Raw genomic sequence first — 16,368 nt, forward strand, 5'->3', positions numbered from 1 at the left:
CAGTCACTGGCAGAGGCAAGTGATTGATGTAAGTTTGCAGTTTACAAAAAGACTTAATTGTAAAAATCAGGGTCAAAGGAGGGGCTATGTGCTTACCTGCTGCTCTCTGGCAGGTAGCTCCAAGCCCTCCTGGGTTTTAAATGCACCTTAGAACACACATGCATCAACACTACAATGAGCGGGTGGAGGGAGGTTTGGAGTCTTCACACCCCCCCGTTCTCTGTTGCCTGGTGGGGCAGAGGCGCTGGGAGGAGGAGTTGGCTGTCCAATTGGGGTCTGGAATGTGGGGCCTCCCTGCTGCTGCGGAGTCGGGGCAGTCTGCTTCACTCCACCCCAGGGAAGAGGGTAACACTACCTGGGTCTGGGTGTAGTTTCCCCCTCCAGGAGCAAGGGTACCTAGACCTGGGGCTTAGAGTACACTTGGGGAGTGTGATCGTGTGTACAGCGTCTCTTTATGTCTGTCTCCACGTTGGTTGAGTGTTGAATAATTGCATATGAGAGCATGAGGGTGGGAATGGATGTTTGTATCTGTGTGTGCCTGTATGTCTGTGTCTATATGTCAGGTCGGGTATCAGACGCCACCTCTCTGGGGACATCTCAGGCCCTCCAAGGTATGGAGGCCTATCTCCCCCTACCACCACTTCCCTTGCCAGTGGCGAACTCCCTCAGACATCGGTGCGTTGGTGGTTCTTTGTGTCCGGGGATGGGCGTCCAGGTACACACCGGCTCACTCCTTGGTGACTGCTTATCGGGGCCTGGAGCCTGGGGCTTGCTCGGGCCCCTTCGGAGGTGGGGTGCCCTCGGCCTCTCGGCCTGGGGCTCGGTCACTCTGGCACAGCTGGCTGCCGGCGGAGCTCACGGGCACTGCAACCCCCCTGGCTTCTGCTCCGCGGCTGCTGAGTGAGCCCTCATCTGGGACTCTCCTCAGCTCTTCCTGGGATAGTGGAGCGGCTGCCCCTCTGTTGGTCTTCCTTGGTCTCTTGTGTTCTGGGGGCCTCTGGATGTCTGGAGTCTTGATCTCCTCCATACCTGCTTCATGCCCAGGAGGACGGGGCTGTGCCCCCCCCACACCCTCTAGCAGATCATTACATGAATACAAGCGCGTCCATGCTCACAGGTGTACACACGGGTGATCACACCCACAAACTACACCCTTTTTGGCTCCTACCTCAAAGCACATGTCGATCCTACATGATGCACAATAATATTCAGTATTTAGTATTTACTGTTATATTCCCATAGATCATCGCTGTCACGTTTCGGCCGTGTGGCAGGCAGGATGAGGACCCAAATTGCAAACTCACAGACACGGGGGATAAACTCAAAATGCAGCTTTATTGCTGACAGGTGATAAACAATAACGATGATACAAAAGCAATGCAAAACTACACTAAACTGGGAAAAGCTAAAGTAACATATACCGGAAGACACGGGGAGAACCACACACGGCATGAGGGAGAACGCGACGCCAAACAGAGGGAGACTCAGACAGAAATACACAGAGGGTAAACGAGGAAAATGGGCACACACGGGGAACACAGGTGACACTGATAATCATAACGAGACAGGGCGGGGTGAACTGAACATGACATGTACAGGCACAGAGGTTCAGACAGGAGGAGAGAGAGCACGGGGAAAACACAGACATAACGGGCTGGGGAAACATGAAACAACCACAAAGGGAGACGAGGGCTCATAAATACATAGAGGGGCACACAGGGGGTAAAAGCCATGAAGGGAAAACACTTAGGGAACAACACAACAGGGCAACTCAGAAAACATGGCCTAAATAAGGAACGAAATACAAAAATACAAGGAACTAAGAATACTGGGCCCACATGGCCCAGGACCATGACATCACCCCCCCCCTAAAGGGCTGGCTCCCGACAGCCCAAACCCGAAAAACAAAACAAAAACGGAAAACAACCCACCCAGGGCGGGAGGCGGGGGACCAGGACGGAGGGACCAGAACGGGAAACAAAACAAACAACAGAAAACACAGGAACACATGACCATAGTCCAAATAAAGTTCAGGGGGCCGACCCAGAGCCCACAGGCACAAGAGTTCACGGGTCACACGGTCGGGGGGCCGACCAGGCGGGTGGCACAGGTGACAGAGCTGGTCCGGAGGCCGGCCGTGCGGAAGGCAGCGGCGGCGGCGAAGGAGACGACAGAGCAGTTCAGGAGGCCGGCCGCGCGGAAGGCAGCGGCGGCGGCGAGGGAGACGACGGAGCAGTTCAGGAGGCCGGCCGCGCGGAAGGCAGCGGCGGCTCTCCAGTGTCAGGCGTGCTGGCCATGGCCCGGTGGGCACAGGACCAGACGAAGCACAGGCTGAGGCTGGACCAGACGAAGCACAGGCTGAAGACTCTGAGGCTGGGCCAGACGAAGCACAGGCTGAAGACTCAGAGGCTGGACCAGACGAAGCACAGGCTGAAGACTCAGAGGCTGGGCCAGACGAAGCACAGGCTGAAGACTGAGGCTGGGCCAGACGAGGACGAAGGCTCTGAGGCTGGGCCAGACGAGGACGAAGGCTCTGAGGCTGGGCCAGACGAGGACGAAGGCTCTGAGGCTGAGGCTGCAGAGGACGAAGGCTCTGAGGCTGCAGCAGACGAAGCACAGGCTGAAGACTCTGAGGCTGGGCCAGACGAAGCACAGGCTGAAGACTCTGAGGCTGGGCCAGACGAGGACGAAGACTCTGAGGCTGGGCCAGACGAGGACGAAGACTCTGAGGCTGGGCCAGACGAGGACGAAGGCTCTGAGGCTGAGGCTGCAGAGGACGAAGGCTCTGAGGCTGAGGCTGCAGCAGACGAAGCACAGGCCGGAGCTGCAGCAGACGAAGCACAGGCCGGAGCTGCAGCAGACGAAGCACAGGCCGGAGCTGCAGCAGACGAAGCACAGGCTGGAGCTGGACCGGGAGGAGCAGAAGCCAAAGCTGGACCAGGCGAGGCAGAGGTGGCCGCAGGTGGCGGCTGGACAGGCTCCTCGGGCCCTCCAGCGGTGACAGGAGGCTGAACGGGCCCCTCGGACCCTCCAGCTGACGAGGCATGAGGCTGGACGGGCTCCTCGGACCCTCCAGCGGAGACAGGAGGCTGAACGGGCCCCTCGGACCCTCCAGCTAACGAGGCATGAGGCTGGACGGGCTCCTCGGACCCTCCAGCGGAGACAGGAGGCTGGACGGGCCCCTCGGACCCTCCAGCTGACGAGGCATGAGGCTGGACGGGCTCCTCGGGCCCTCCGGCGGAGACAGGAGGCTGAACGGGCCCCTCGGACCCTCCAGCGGAGACAGGAGGCTGAACGGGCCCCTCGGACCCTCCAGCGGAGACGGGCGGCTGAACGGGCCCCTCGGACCCTCCAGCTGACGTGGCAACAGGCCGGACGGGCTCCTGGGGCCCTCCAGCTGACGTGGCAATAGGCCGGCTGCATTCACATGACATCTTATAGGTATCAGTCCAGAAACAAACAGGTGTGAGATGTCTTGAGGCAGAGACCAGCCCAGTCACTGCAAGACTCATGTTAGTTGACATAATAGGTTCAGAAACAGAAAGCCCTGTGTCTACATTCCGCCCTTCAGACTCAATCAATGACATAACGTTATGGCACAGGTAAGCAGGGTCAGCCACAGGGAAAACAAGGATTACTATATTACCCACAAAAACATGACTTAAACCTCCAGGGGGAAGTCCCTGGGTGAACATGAGATATTCAGATATGGATCTGGGTGATGAGAATTGACCAGTCTGATAGCGGTAAGTGGTACATTGACTTGGGACCACGCTAGAGGTGGACTGTAACTCAAGGGTGTTATGTAGAGTGTATGGTGAAATGGGTACGTATAATGCTGTGCTAGCAACCATAGCCGAGACGGGTGACATTTCCGGCTGTGTGCTGGTGTTAACATTAACCTTGGGACTCAAAACCCTGTCCGATAATGTGCTCACAGAAACCTCGGAGAACTGTGTCAAAGTAACTCCGTGAGGGGACGCTACATGGTCATTAATAGTGGAATTGTATCCCCTGGTCTCAGACTCAATCCTCTGAGTAGAGGCGGCAGGGATGGAGGTAAACAGTCCAAAAACACCCTGCTCACGACTGTGGGGAAAACAGAATTTAGGTGGGGACATTTCACAGTTCGTGTTACCCTGATTAGAATCCCTGTTGTCACCTTTAAGTCCCAACATGAGGTCATGACCAGCATTCTTATTTTTAAGTTCATTGGACACAGGAGCAGCAGGCAAAACATGATCACACCTCGTCTCACCCTCCGTTCTTATATGCTCTGCGACATGACCCTCCTCTAAAAAGTCCTCACTCGCTGTGAAAGCACAAGTGTCTACTTTATGACTCGGCCTCTGTGTGGAAAGGTTTTAGGAATATTACAAACTACAAGCCTAAAACCCCCCACTCCACTGATGACTTGCTCTTAGCCAACACCCTTAACGACTTCTACTGTCGTTTTGACGAGCCATCAGGCAGCCTTCACACCTCCAACGACCCCAACAATAGAGGCACTTTGGACACTCATTCCCCCACCTCTCCCCCCTCCATAGAGCCATCACCACCTTCAAACTGTTCACCCGCAACACCCGCCCCCTCACCCCACACAAAAGAGGATTTCACACCACCTCCTCCGACCACAACTCTTCATATTCATGAAGCAGATGTGAGGAAGCAGTTTAGGAGTCTGAATGCTCGGAAAGCTCCCGGCCCAGACGGTGTGTCTCCTGCCACCCTCAGACACTGTGCAAACGAGCTGGCCCCAGTGTTTTCTGGCATTTTCAACTCCTCACTGCAGGCATGTCATGTGCCTGCCTGCTTCAAGTCCTCTACCATAATCCCTGTCCCCAAGAAACCTAGGATCACTGGACTAAATGACTACAGACCCGTGGCTCTGACATCTGTGGTCATGAAGTCATTTGAGCGCCTAGTTCTCTCCCATCTCAAGACCCTCACGGCCCCCCTCCTGGACCCCCTGCAGTTTGCATATAGAGCCAACAGGTCTGTAGACGACGCCATCAACATGGCCCTACACTTCATCCTGCAGCATCTGGACTCCCCAGGAACCTACGCCAGGATCCTGTTTGTGGACTTCAGCTCTGCCTTCAACACCATCCTTCCAGACCATCTCCGAGGCAAGCTTTCCCAGATGAATGTGCCTGATCCCATCTGCCGGTGGATCACTGACTTCCTGACGGACAGGAAGCAGCATGTGAGGCTGGGAAAGAATGTCTCGGACTCCCGGACCATCAGCACCGGCTCCCCTCAGGGCTGTGTTCTTTCTCCTCTGCTCTTCTCCCTGTACACCAAGTGCTGCACCTCCACCCACCAGTCTGTCAAGCTAATCAAGTTTGCAGATGACACCACCGTTATTGGGCTCATCTCGGACGGGGATGAGTCTGCCTACAGGAGGGAGGTTGAACGTCTGGTGTCCTGGTGCAGCCACAACAACCTGGTGCTGAATGCCCAGAAGACAGTGGAGATTATTGTGGACTTCAGGAAGCACACAGCCCCACTCCCCCCCATCACCCTGTCTGACACCCCCATCACCTCTATGGACTCATTCCGCTTCCTGGGTACCACCATCACCCAGGACCTGAAGTAGGAGCCCACCATCACCTCCGTCATTAAGAAAGCCCAGCAGAGGATGTACTTCCTGAGGCAGCTGAAGAAATTCAACCTGCCAACACGGACGATGATGCAATTCTACACTGCAATCATCGAGTCCATCCTCACCTCCTCCATCACCGTGTGGTACGCTGGAGCCACTATCAGGGACAAACAGAGACTGCAGCGTGTTGTGCACTCTGCTGAGAAGGTGATTGGCTGCAGACTCCCATCTCTGCAGGACCTGTACACCTCCAGGACACTGGGGCGTGCAGCTCGGATCTCAGCTGACCCTTCTCACCCTGGACACAGTCTGTTTGACCTGCTCCCCTCAGGCAGGAGGCTCCGGTCCATTCGCACCAGAACCTCTCGCCACAAGAACAGTTTCTTCCCCTCTGCTGTTGGACACATGAACAATAACCACATGACTGTCCCCACCACTAACACATGACCCTACGCTGTGTCACTGCATCATTTCATGTTTGGCACTGATCACCACCTGCACTCATGTATATATCTTTCTACGTAGCACTCATAATTCTTATTCTCATGTATATCTCATGCACATATCTTTCTTTCTACATAGCACTTTAATTCTTATTGTCTGCACTGAAGCACTGCAGCAATTTCCTAATGTTGTAAACCTCAACATCTGGCAATAAACCCATTCTGATTCTGATTCTGATTTAAGCACCTCGTAGGTGAGCAGAGCAGACTCAGGAAGGGAGGCGTTAGCCACAGGCAACTCAGCTTTAGATGGAACCCCAGGCGAAGCAACGGACAACGGAGGAAATTCCTCCCCCCCTCTTGTCACACAATTAGCTTTCAGGTCTGTGGAGGTCTCCCTCCCTCTAAGTATTACACCAGGGGTCCCTGCCAAATCACTAGGTCTGTCTACGGGTGTCTTCGGGGCAAAATCTCTGGGCGGCGGCCCGGTTAGCGCTGTATTACTCAGCTCACAGTTAGCACTGGCTGTCTCTGAAATAATGTCATTGTTTTCGCTGCAAGAAAAACACGGAACAGGGGATTCCCCGGTCGGCTCAGAGGCTGGACCGTCAAACTCCTGTTCCGGTGGCGGTGACGAGAACACAGGCTGAGGTTCTCCAGTGCTGGGATTTACAGTCTGTGTGGGTCTTACTCCCTGTTCATGGAAGCCAGACGAACTGACCACATCAGTCACAGTACTGGAGTCCGCCGCCTCCACACTATGTGTCTCCTTTAATGGTGACCCTTGAATCTGTAAACTTGAATCTAGTTCCTCTTCTACGGCTTCAACGAAGGCTGGTGATGGGAGAGTGCGTTCACTCACCTCCGGTTGTCGCGCAGCGCGACGGGGACGCGAACGCCGTTTCTGCTTGACTGCAGCTCCTGATGAACCAGACAACGGCGCTTCATGCGCGCCGGGCGGCGTCGCAGAGGCTGGTGAACTGGGTGCTGATGGAGCGGTAGATGAGAGTTCCTGGAAGCTCAGGGGACCCCCGAGAGCCAGGCGGGTTCCCCGGAAGATCTCCTCATAGTCAGGAGCTAGCCACGGCTTCCACCGGAGCTCTTCATCCAGTTGATCGCATGCTGCATGCTGCCGCTCCTCCAGGTCGAAATCCATGACCTCCCCCGCATCCTCGTGTGGCTCGTTGGAGGGCGAAACATGCCGTAGCGCTGGGCGACGGCGACGCGAACGCCGCTTCCTCTTTGAGGTGGTCGTGGATGAAACTTTGATTTCTGTGGCGACCGGCTCCTCGTCTTCTGACCACATCCGTGCCAGATAGGAAGCGGAAGACGGGTAGGTCGGTCGAGGCGGTGAGGGTGAACGACTGAGCTGCGACAGCGAAGTGGAAACCGGCGAGTAGAGGGACGGCGCCAGCGTAGAGGAGTGTGGTGCCGTGGCGAACTTCAGCGTGCCGACTTGTATGCTTACAGCAGGCGGAGGGGAGGCTGCGCGGCCACGGGGCTGTGGTGACGCAGTCCGCACACCGGACCGCTGATGCTGCCGAGGGCAGGCTGGGAGGATGGTGCGGAGGAAGTCCGAGATCAGAGGGGGTAGCGCCTCCCATAACCAGGGAAAAACTGTGACGCTTGTCCCCAACGAGTAAAGTAACTCCTCCCTCTCCTCCTCACTAGAGCTTCGGCTCCACTGGTAGCATAACGACTCCACCGCTTGGATTACGTCTCTGCCAGGAGTCGCTGGGTCCGACATGGTCAGGTCGTACTGGAGGTCCGCAGGGGGGTTGTGAACTGCTGGGTCCATATCGTGGTCGCGTTCTTCTGTCACGTTTCGGCCGTGTGGCAGGCAGGATGAGGACCCAAATTGCAAACTCACAGACACGGGGGATAAACTCAAAATGCAGCTTTATTGCTGACAGGTGATAAACAATAACGATGATACAAAAGCAATGCAAAACTACACTAAACTGGGAAAAGCTAAAGTAACATATACCGGAAGACACGGGGAGAACCACACACGGCATGAGGGAGAACGCGACGCCGAACAGAGGGAGACTCAGACAGAAATACACAGAGGGTAAACGAGGAAAGTGGGCACACACGGGGAACACAGGTGACACTGATAATCATAACGAGACAGGGCGGGGTGAACTGAACATGACATGTACAGGCACAGAGGTTCAGACAGGAGGAGAGAGAGCACGGGGAAAACACAGACATAACGGGCTGGGGAAACATGAAACAACCACAAAGGGAGACGAGGGCTCATAAATACATAGAGGGCACACAGGGGGTAAAAGCCATGAAGGGAAAACACTTAGGGAACAACACAACAGGGCAACTCAGAAAACATGGCCTAAATAAGGAACGAAATACAAAAATACAAGGAACTAAGAATACTGGGCCCACATGGCCCAGGACCATGACAATCGCGATCTATGGGAAGCAGGTTTACAAAGTTAAATTTAATCCTCTCAGGCTCAAATTAAAGTTTTTGTTGCTAATGCACAACCAAGTCCTGCAGTGGTACTTCTGAGTAAAAAAAAAACCTCATAAAATATGTATGTGGGGTAATCAGGTTGTTAGTTTTTAACTGTTGCAAATCGGCAACGCCTGCCTTGAGAGGGTTAAGAGATTTAAGACTTTTTTGACCCCATATACTGTCATGGCCTAAGATTTTGGCAGTGGCACAATTGTATGGCCTTCTGCTTGTCCACCCACTACAAAAAAACCCTTAAAAAAAGCAACTAAAACAAATATTAGAAATAATAATAATAATCTTGTTACTGAGTGTAGATTTATGGGGACAAAAGTAGTGAGTTTTATTTATCTGTCAACAAGTACAGAGTATTTCTTTTAAAGCAAGTATTTCCTGTTTTCATATAAAAAAAACCTGTCCACATGACAGTGGAAAAGCAAATGAGATTATCAGGGATTAACAGATGGGATTATGACCCTAACCCTCACCGTGTACAACGTCTATAAAGGTCAAAACACAGAAAAAGTTACGTTTCCAAAATTAGAAGTGCATGTATCAGCAGGACCTAAAATGAACTCCAAGAATAAATAAAATAAATATGAATAAAGTGTTGAACTGGAATCACTGCATGCACAGTTTGTCCAGACTTGAAATAATCAGGATACATTTCTGAAAATTAAAACCCGGTATGGGATGAAATGTCTTTCATTCATGAAAATAATCCATATCTATGCAAAGTTTATAGAGTAATTTCAAATACATTAAGTCTGGAACTTAACACTGCATTTACAGAACTTTATCTCTCTCTGTCTATATCTATATATAACATTAAATATATATTCTCAGTCTTATGTTTCCTTTGCATGTACACAGGGGATGCAGTCATGCATAATGCAAAAGGTTAAAAGCTATTTCATCATTGCAGAATTGAATCCATCTTTCACTTAGTGTCATTTGGTCATGCGAGCCATCTTCAATATTTAATCTAAAGTAAGTTCAAGATGCAGCAGCACAACATGCTTTCACCCAAATAGATGAGGAAAGAAATTGTGTAGGACATTAGTGATAGTCCAGATCTGTGAATAGTTCTTCATCTTTACTTGTCAAAATAAAAGGACCGTTTACTTTTATGACTGCCTTTTTTTCTGCGTTCCTACCATTGCTTTCGGCGATCAGTTGAAGTGTGTTACTTCTCTCTACAAATCTGCAGACAGCAAAGAAGGCCACCCTCGGTCCATTTACAGAGATAGACAGCAGGCTTTTGGTCAAAAGACCATAATTGATGTTGCTTTTCTTCATAGTTTACACTGCAGTCTGTTTAAGGTTTCAGCACTAAAAGTCACTTGGTGAAAGGGATACTGTAGGGGGCAAAATTAAGGGATAAAAATAACCAGAGGCAGAGGCAAAGCTATGTAGACCACAGGGAAATCCCCTTATTGCCTCCAGCAAATCTGACCCTGGACATAATGGAGACTTTAAAGGAATATAATAGCTGGCCACGAAAACATAAGCGTTACCAATTCAGTTCCTAACAAAGTGTAAAATGTACTTGCTATCACAGCCCTCCAACCCCCAGTTGTATTTTGTTGAACAAATTCATGAAATCATAACAGAGTTGGATCTTTAAATGAGTGGTTATTTTATCCTCTTAGACTGAGTCCAAATGTACTTTTGTGTCAGTGTGAAGTAGTCACACTCGAACGTCAAGGAAGGTGGTAGGGAAGCAGACTATGCAGACATTTTGGGTTTCCAAGGTGAGCAATTTATTTGCAGTGAACTTAATTTAATGTATAACTTAACAAAACTTTCCCCAAATCAATTCATTTAACAAAACTCAACATAACATGGCTCTGGTGACACAGCTCACCTCTCCTCTCTCCTGCATCTGGTAGAGACTGGCTTTAAATAGGGCCATCAATTTCCCTCCAATTGCCCAGCCAGTACCACTCACTCAACTGAGGGATCTAAAACTCTACTCAGGTTATCTAAAAACACAAAACCTCTACACACTTCTAATATGCACATTTACACAACTAAATGGCAGTATTAACAAAAGGAAAAACATTCAACAAATCCCTTTAAACATTAACACAAACAAAAGGAAGCATCTCTCTGGAAAAAGAAACCCCTCCACATGGTTTGACCTGATGATGTCATGTGTGACATGATCAGGACTTTAAAATGAGGAAATGCCAAGTGGGCGTTTCCCCACACCTGACACTCATGATGACTGAAAAGACAAACAGAGTAAGTATGAACAAATGACTTAATCTGTAACATAATAAAGTATAAAGAAACATAACTTAGTATTTGTCTTAATTTGCAGAATGTTTGATTTGCCGGCAACAAAACGCTTACACAAACAAACCCGGGATAGTGAGTGAGGCAATGTTACTTGACAAATAGCAAATCATAGCAAATACATAGAAACAGAATAATGTGTACAATGTGCAAAAAAAAGGTAAACACATATGGGACAAATGGAGAGAATTACAACTGCTTCTCCACTTTGTCACAGTCAGAAGTTAAACATTTTCTCATTCCTGGAGAGGGAATGGGTATTCATGAGAACGTGAGGGGCAGCAACCCTGAGAGATAAAGTCCTCGGGCCACGTTCATGAGACGAAGCATCAAAAGTTAATGGCCCTCAGTGCTTTCTCAAGGAACTTCTGTGATAACTTCAAAGTCCCTTAACAAACAGAATTCAGGGCTTTTTAAGATTTTTCAGGTACATTCTGACTCCCTGATTTGCTTGTTCACGTCACTTCTTAAATGGAGACTACTTAATGTTTAAATACCTTTGTCCTCTTATAACAAATACTTTTATATACCAAGGAAATGAGAGTTTAGACTCTGTTTTATGGTGCAGGAAAGAATCCAGTTAGGAACATCCATCCAAAGCTTACCCAAAGTTGGTTCTGGCAAAGCAGGGCATCCTTTTCTCCAGCATTGTTTTCCAGTTCCTCCTGTTGGAATCCAGATGCCACAAGTCAAATTATATCAGTCAATCAACTAAGCTTTTGTATATACTACTAAGTGTTTCTGCAACTTTAATTTCTTCTGAGGTGCTCCCTCAGAGATAAGATATATATTCTTGGCAGGGACTCCTGCATCTACCAAAGGGTTTCCTCTGAGTTGGGAAAACCTCCAAGGGGAAGTGCTCAGGAGGCATCCTGATTAGATGCCTGAACCACCTCATCTGGCTTCTTTCGACACCAAGGAGCAGCAACCGCACTCCGAATTCCCCCTGGATGTCTGAGCTCCTCAGCCTATCTGTTTGACCCAAGCCACCCTATGGAGGAAACTAATTTTGGGTACTTGAATCTGCAAGCTTTGTCGGTCACTTCCCAGAGCTCCTGGGCACAACTAAATGAAATTAAAAGCTTGCTTTCTGGCTCAGCTCTCTCTTCACTACTGCTGGGGAATATGTTTGATCAACGAGGGCTCTCGTAAAGATAAATCTCTTTTTGCTCTTCAACAAACAACAATAATCAATAACCAAGCTGTAATTTCTTCTCCTTGATTCTGTTTGTTTCTCAAAGCTGACCTTTTCAAATCTCATGAAATCACTGGACAAAGCTGTCAGCTCTCTTTCCGTCCCTCCATCTCTCTCATTCCCTCTCTCGGCCTCGGGCGGATTTTAATCAAGAGTGTTTCCTGATAATGAAAACCTGCGATAACGACTCTTTTCTTGCTGCTGCTGATAAGCACCGCAAAGCCTGGATCATTGTTCTCCATTAATTAGCCTGTACCCTTGCCAGTATTTGATGGGTTGACGCCGACACAGCGGGAGAGTGACCCTGGAGTCATCTCACAAATGAGCAGAAAATTGTCTGATGTGTGAGGAACTGGCACCGACACAAATGTGACTGTACCTTCACAGAAACTGAACGCCGTTTCTGTCACTACTTTATGGATTTGGACGTTGTTTTTGATGTTTCCACACTATATACACTCCGTCCCCCCGAGCAGAACCAGAAGAAACGCCAAACTTCAGTTCAACTTTTCCATTACACTTTAGTGAAATCACACAAATATACAAACTCAGCAGAAGGCAATGGCAATGATATAAAAACTGACACAGGCTATTACATGAAGATTCATCATCATCGTCAACATTACATTTTAATTCAGCAAAAATGACAAATAAAAACAAGGCAATGGCAAATGGTCTCAAAAAATGGGCCCTGAATACATCCTGGAAAGCGCTGCATCAAGGCGACATGTATTTCTGCGTTTTTAGTTTTCAAACAGAACAAAAACTGTTTTTCCAGGCAGAGAGATGAACGGCAGCGCTGCAGAGCTGCTGGCGGCAGATCAGGAGGCTTCGATGGTGGGTTTCGTAGTTTCACACATTCTTTGTGTTGCATATGAAAAGAAGGTCGGCTGGTTATGAGAAAATGTAAAGACCTGCTGAAGAGATATGTTTATAGTATTTTGTGTGTTTTGTTACATTTGGTTTCATATCTTCTATTTTTCTGTTTTTATTCATTTATTCTGAAAATTGCATTGCAGGATTTTATCCCTGCATTTGAAATAATTCATCTCCTCACTTCAGTCAAGCTACAACCGAGACTGTGTGTGGATACTTTCAATACCATTTTCTTTGTGTTTGATGGGAAAACATTTCTAAAGGAAACTGGTCTGGAATGATTGACCAGAAGGTTTGTTGAGGCTGGAAATAATATGAACAGGTGATAAATGCTGATAAGGCAACATGATAAATCCTTTTGTTTGTTCTTTTAATTTTCACAACAAAGACGACATCAAACTATCCTTCTTACTACATTTTTTAGATTTCTCGCACTACAACTTGGATTTTGCTTTAAGCCACCTCCAAGCAGAAGCCCTAACTGGGTTTCATGAGCTCTACAGTTACTGACTGGGCAGTTATTTGGGTAATTTAGAAATGGAGACATTTTTAATGCGCTTAACATCGTGACAGGATTAAACCCAAACCATGATCCTATTCTAAACCTAACCACACAGTGGACCAAAACAGGAACTTCAAGCTATAAAAAACAGCAAACTAAGTGAGAAGATATTGCAATCGCAATTTCATTGGACAAATACATTTCCCTCAGCACACGACTGACACGGCGTTTAGTTGTACAGTAAAGTTTTAGGTGCCTCAATTAGCAGTTAATCTGAATGTTGTAAACATGTAAGAAATTAGCAGAAAAGTTCAGGATTGCTTGAAAGTTGTGACAGTTTGTGAAAATCTAAAAACATAACACATAAATACTGAAAGAAGCCTATCATTGGTTTTTGTGACAGGTTATTTCCAGCCAAAACTGAAAAAAATGAGTATAATGGTGGAGGACAAAAAGTATTAATTTGTTTGTGGCAGATGGTTAAAAGGGAATGTTTTTATTTTGTAAAAGTAAAATGTTTAAATCTTACATTTATGTGTAATTACTAATGAAATAATGTGATTTTTGGACTGTCGCACATGGTCACCTGTTTTTTTAGGTTATATATTTATTATATATCTAAAAAAGAGCTATACATGACATCTACAGTCATGCTGACAGCCATGCCCTGTACAATAAACATCTTGCATTTTTGATTATATCTTTTTATAAGTATCATGAGACAGCTGCTATTGAACTTCAAAAATTGCAGCTCTACCAAATTTTAGTCATAATAATATGTGGCATCCGGCCGTGATTCATAAACTAGATTCACCGTCAGCTTCCTAATAAATAATGACAGGGATTTATCAAAGTTTGCTTGGTGAAGCCTCATGATCCAACGCTCGCAGCACCCCAAACACCGCCTGAATGAACAATCAGATCCTGAACTAAGACACAAGATCCAGTGTGAGCGGCGCTTCTCGACTGGTGGTTCAGGGACACAGACGAGGACTTTTGGACTGTGTGTTTAAAATCCAGGACTATATTCTGAAAGTGCTTATAGATAAAATTTATTTGAATGCTGTGGATCCTGATGGCACAGCAACCAAGAAGCCTCCGCTCAGAATATTAATAATAATTATAACTGTAGTAATAATAATCATATTATGGTACAATAAAGACATCTGACCCCCCCGTTTGAGCTCAGAGGGGAGTCCAGTGATTCGCTGTTGCTATGGTACAATGAAGCCCGCTGGGATCCGCTGTTGGCTCAACTCGTCTGTCAGTCACCCAACTGTCTGTCTGGAGTCTGCAGGGGTGGGAGGGGCCTAATGAGGTGGGGTCAGCCAGCTCCCATTGATTTCCAATGGGAGGTCAGTGCAAGTTTTCTGTAGGGAAACTCTCTGACCTACTTCTGCTGCTGATTACTGAACCTCCCGCAGATTATTAATGGCAGTTATACCATTGAGTTTAATCTACCATTAGTATAAAATGGATTTTTTTCCCACAGGAATTCAATGAAAGCTTTACAATGTGACTTGCATCTTAAGATACCATTAATGATAAATTGTTGGTTGAGAGATTTCCCAGAAAGTTAAGAATTATGGTCAGATTCATCTAAATGATAAACAATACATAATATGAAAGTGGATTTGTTCTCCGTGGTCACCTGATTGTTTCCAAAGAATCTGATAAATATGTCGAACTCTTCATTGGGTATTGATTCCATTACAGATGGACGATAAACTCTTCATTAGGTTTGAAGGGGACATTTTTGTAGTTTCTAGCACTGATTTCAAATCCAATTCTTCGAAATAACACAATGGATGGAAATATAACAGAAAAATAGAAAAATCAATTTTTTAACCAATGGGGGATTAGTGTACAGTAAGAATACAATGAATGGAGCAACTAGTTTCAAATAAGAGATTCCTAAGAAAAAATACAAAATGATAAACATTAAATCAACTTGTTTATTTTCTGTCAAAAATAAGAACAACACCATTATACTAAATGTATTTTTGTCAATTGATCTTCAGTGGGAGAGCTCCATTTCCCTGCTGATGTCTTTCCCCAACCCCTTCTTTGCTTTTAAAACTCCTTAAGAACATCGTCTGGTAAGGAGTCGAACGATTCAACAACTCGTCAGACGGTTCGCCATGTGAGTGAAGTGAGTCTGATGGGCGATTCTGATCAATAAAATTGATCAGTCTCTCTGCCTCCTTCTTGGTTAATAACTCCAGGCTGAGAGGAAACAGACAGACGGATGGATTTGATGAATTGACTATGTGCACGATGGGAAATGACCGACTGAACCAGAACGATTTGTCACATTTCTCAATGTTTTTCGACACGTCCTGTTTCTGACTGCTCTTAAACTGGACATAAATGCAGGAAACAAGTAATGAGTTAAAAAATTAAAATGGCAAGAATGAATATGAAGTGTGACCAACAGTTCTGGCTGTTTCCCAGGCTGCACATGGACTGTTTTATGACCTGTTAAAGTGTGTGTGTGTGTGTGTGTGTGTGTGTGCGCAATTAACGTCTGATGCTGTTGGGCTCTTCCTTCTGCTTTAACGCTGTACAAACTAATAAAACTGTCTACATCCTCCAACAATAAATATAACCCATTGTAAAAAATAAATTAAAACAAAAATAATAAATATCTCACCACTGGAGAATGTTAAAAACGCTGAGTTGTGTGTGTGTGTGTGTGTGGATGGATGCACGTAAAACAGGGTGTAAATCAATCTGTTTTTTGTTTTGTTGTCACAGGAATTTAACTTCGCTCTCCTTCAGTCTCTGTTGCCTCCTCCCAGGTGCACGTGTGTGTTCAGAGGATGGACATGATGTTAAAATGTACACACACACATTCTTGCTACCACAGTGGAAACCCACCCAAGCATCGTTTTATCCCAGCTGAATTTAAACTTGATTGTAAAGGTTTTCTTTTCCTATTCACTTTATTTGCTAGTATTCGTTGTATCGAAG

This window comes from Mchenga conophoros, linkage group LG20, assembly GCF_057382185.1.
Source record: "Mchenga conophoros isolate Kocher_MC1m ecotype Shallow Benthic linkage group LG20, M_conophoros_male_GT1.1, whole genome shotgun sequence".
Classification (NCBI taxonomy): domain Eukaryota; kingdom Metazoa; phylum Chordata; class Actinopteri; order Cichliformes; family Cichlidae; genus Mchenga; species Mchenga conophoros.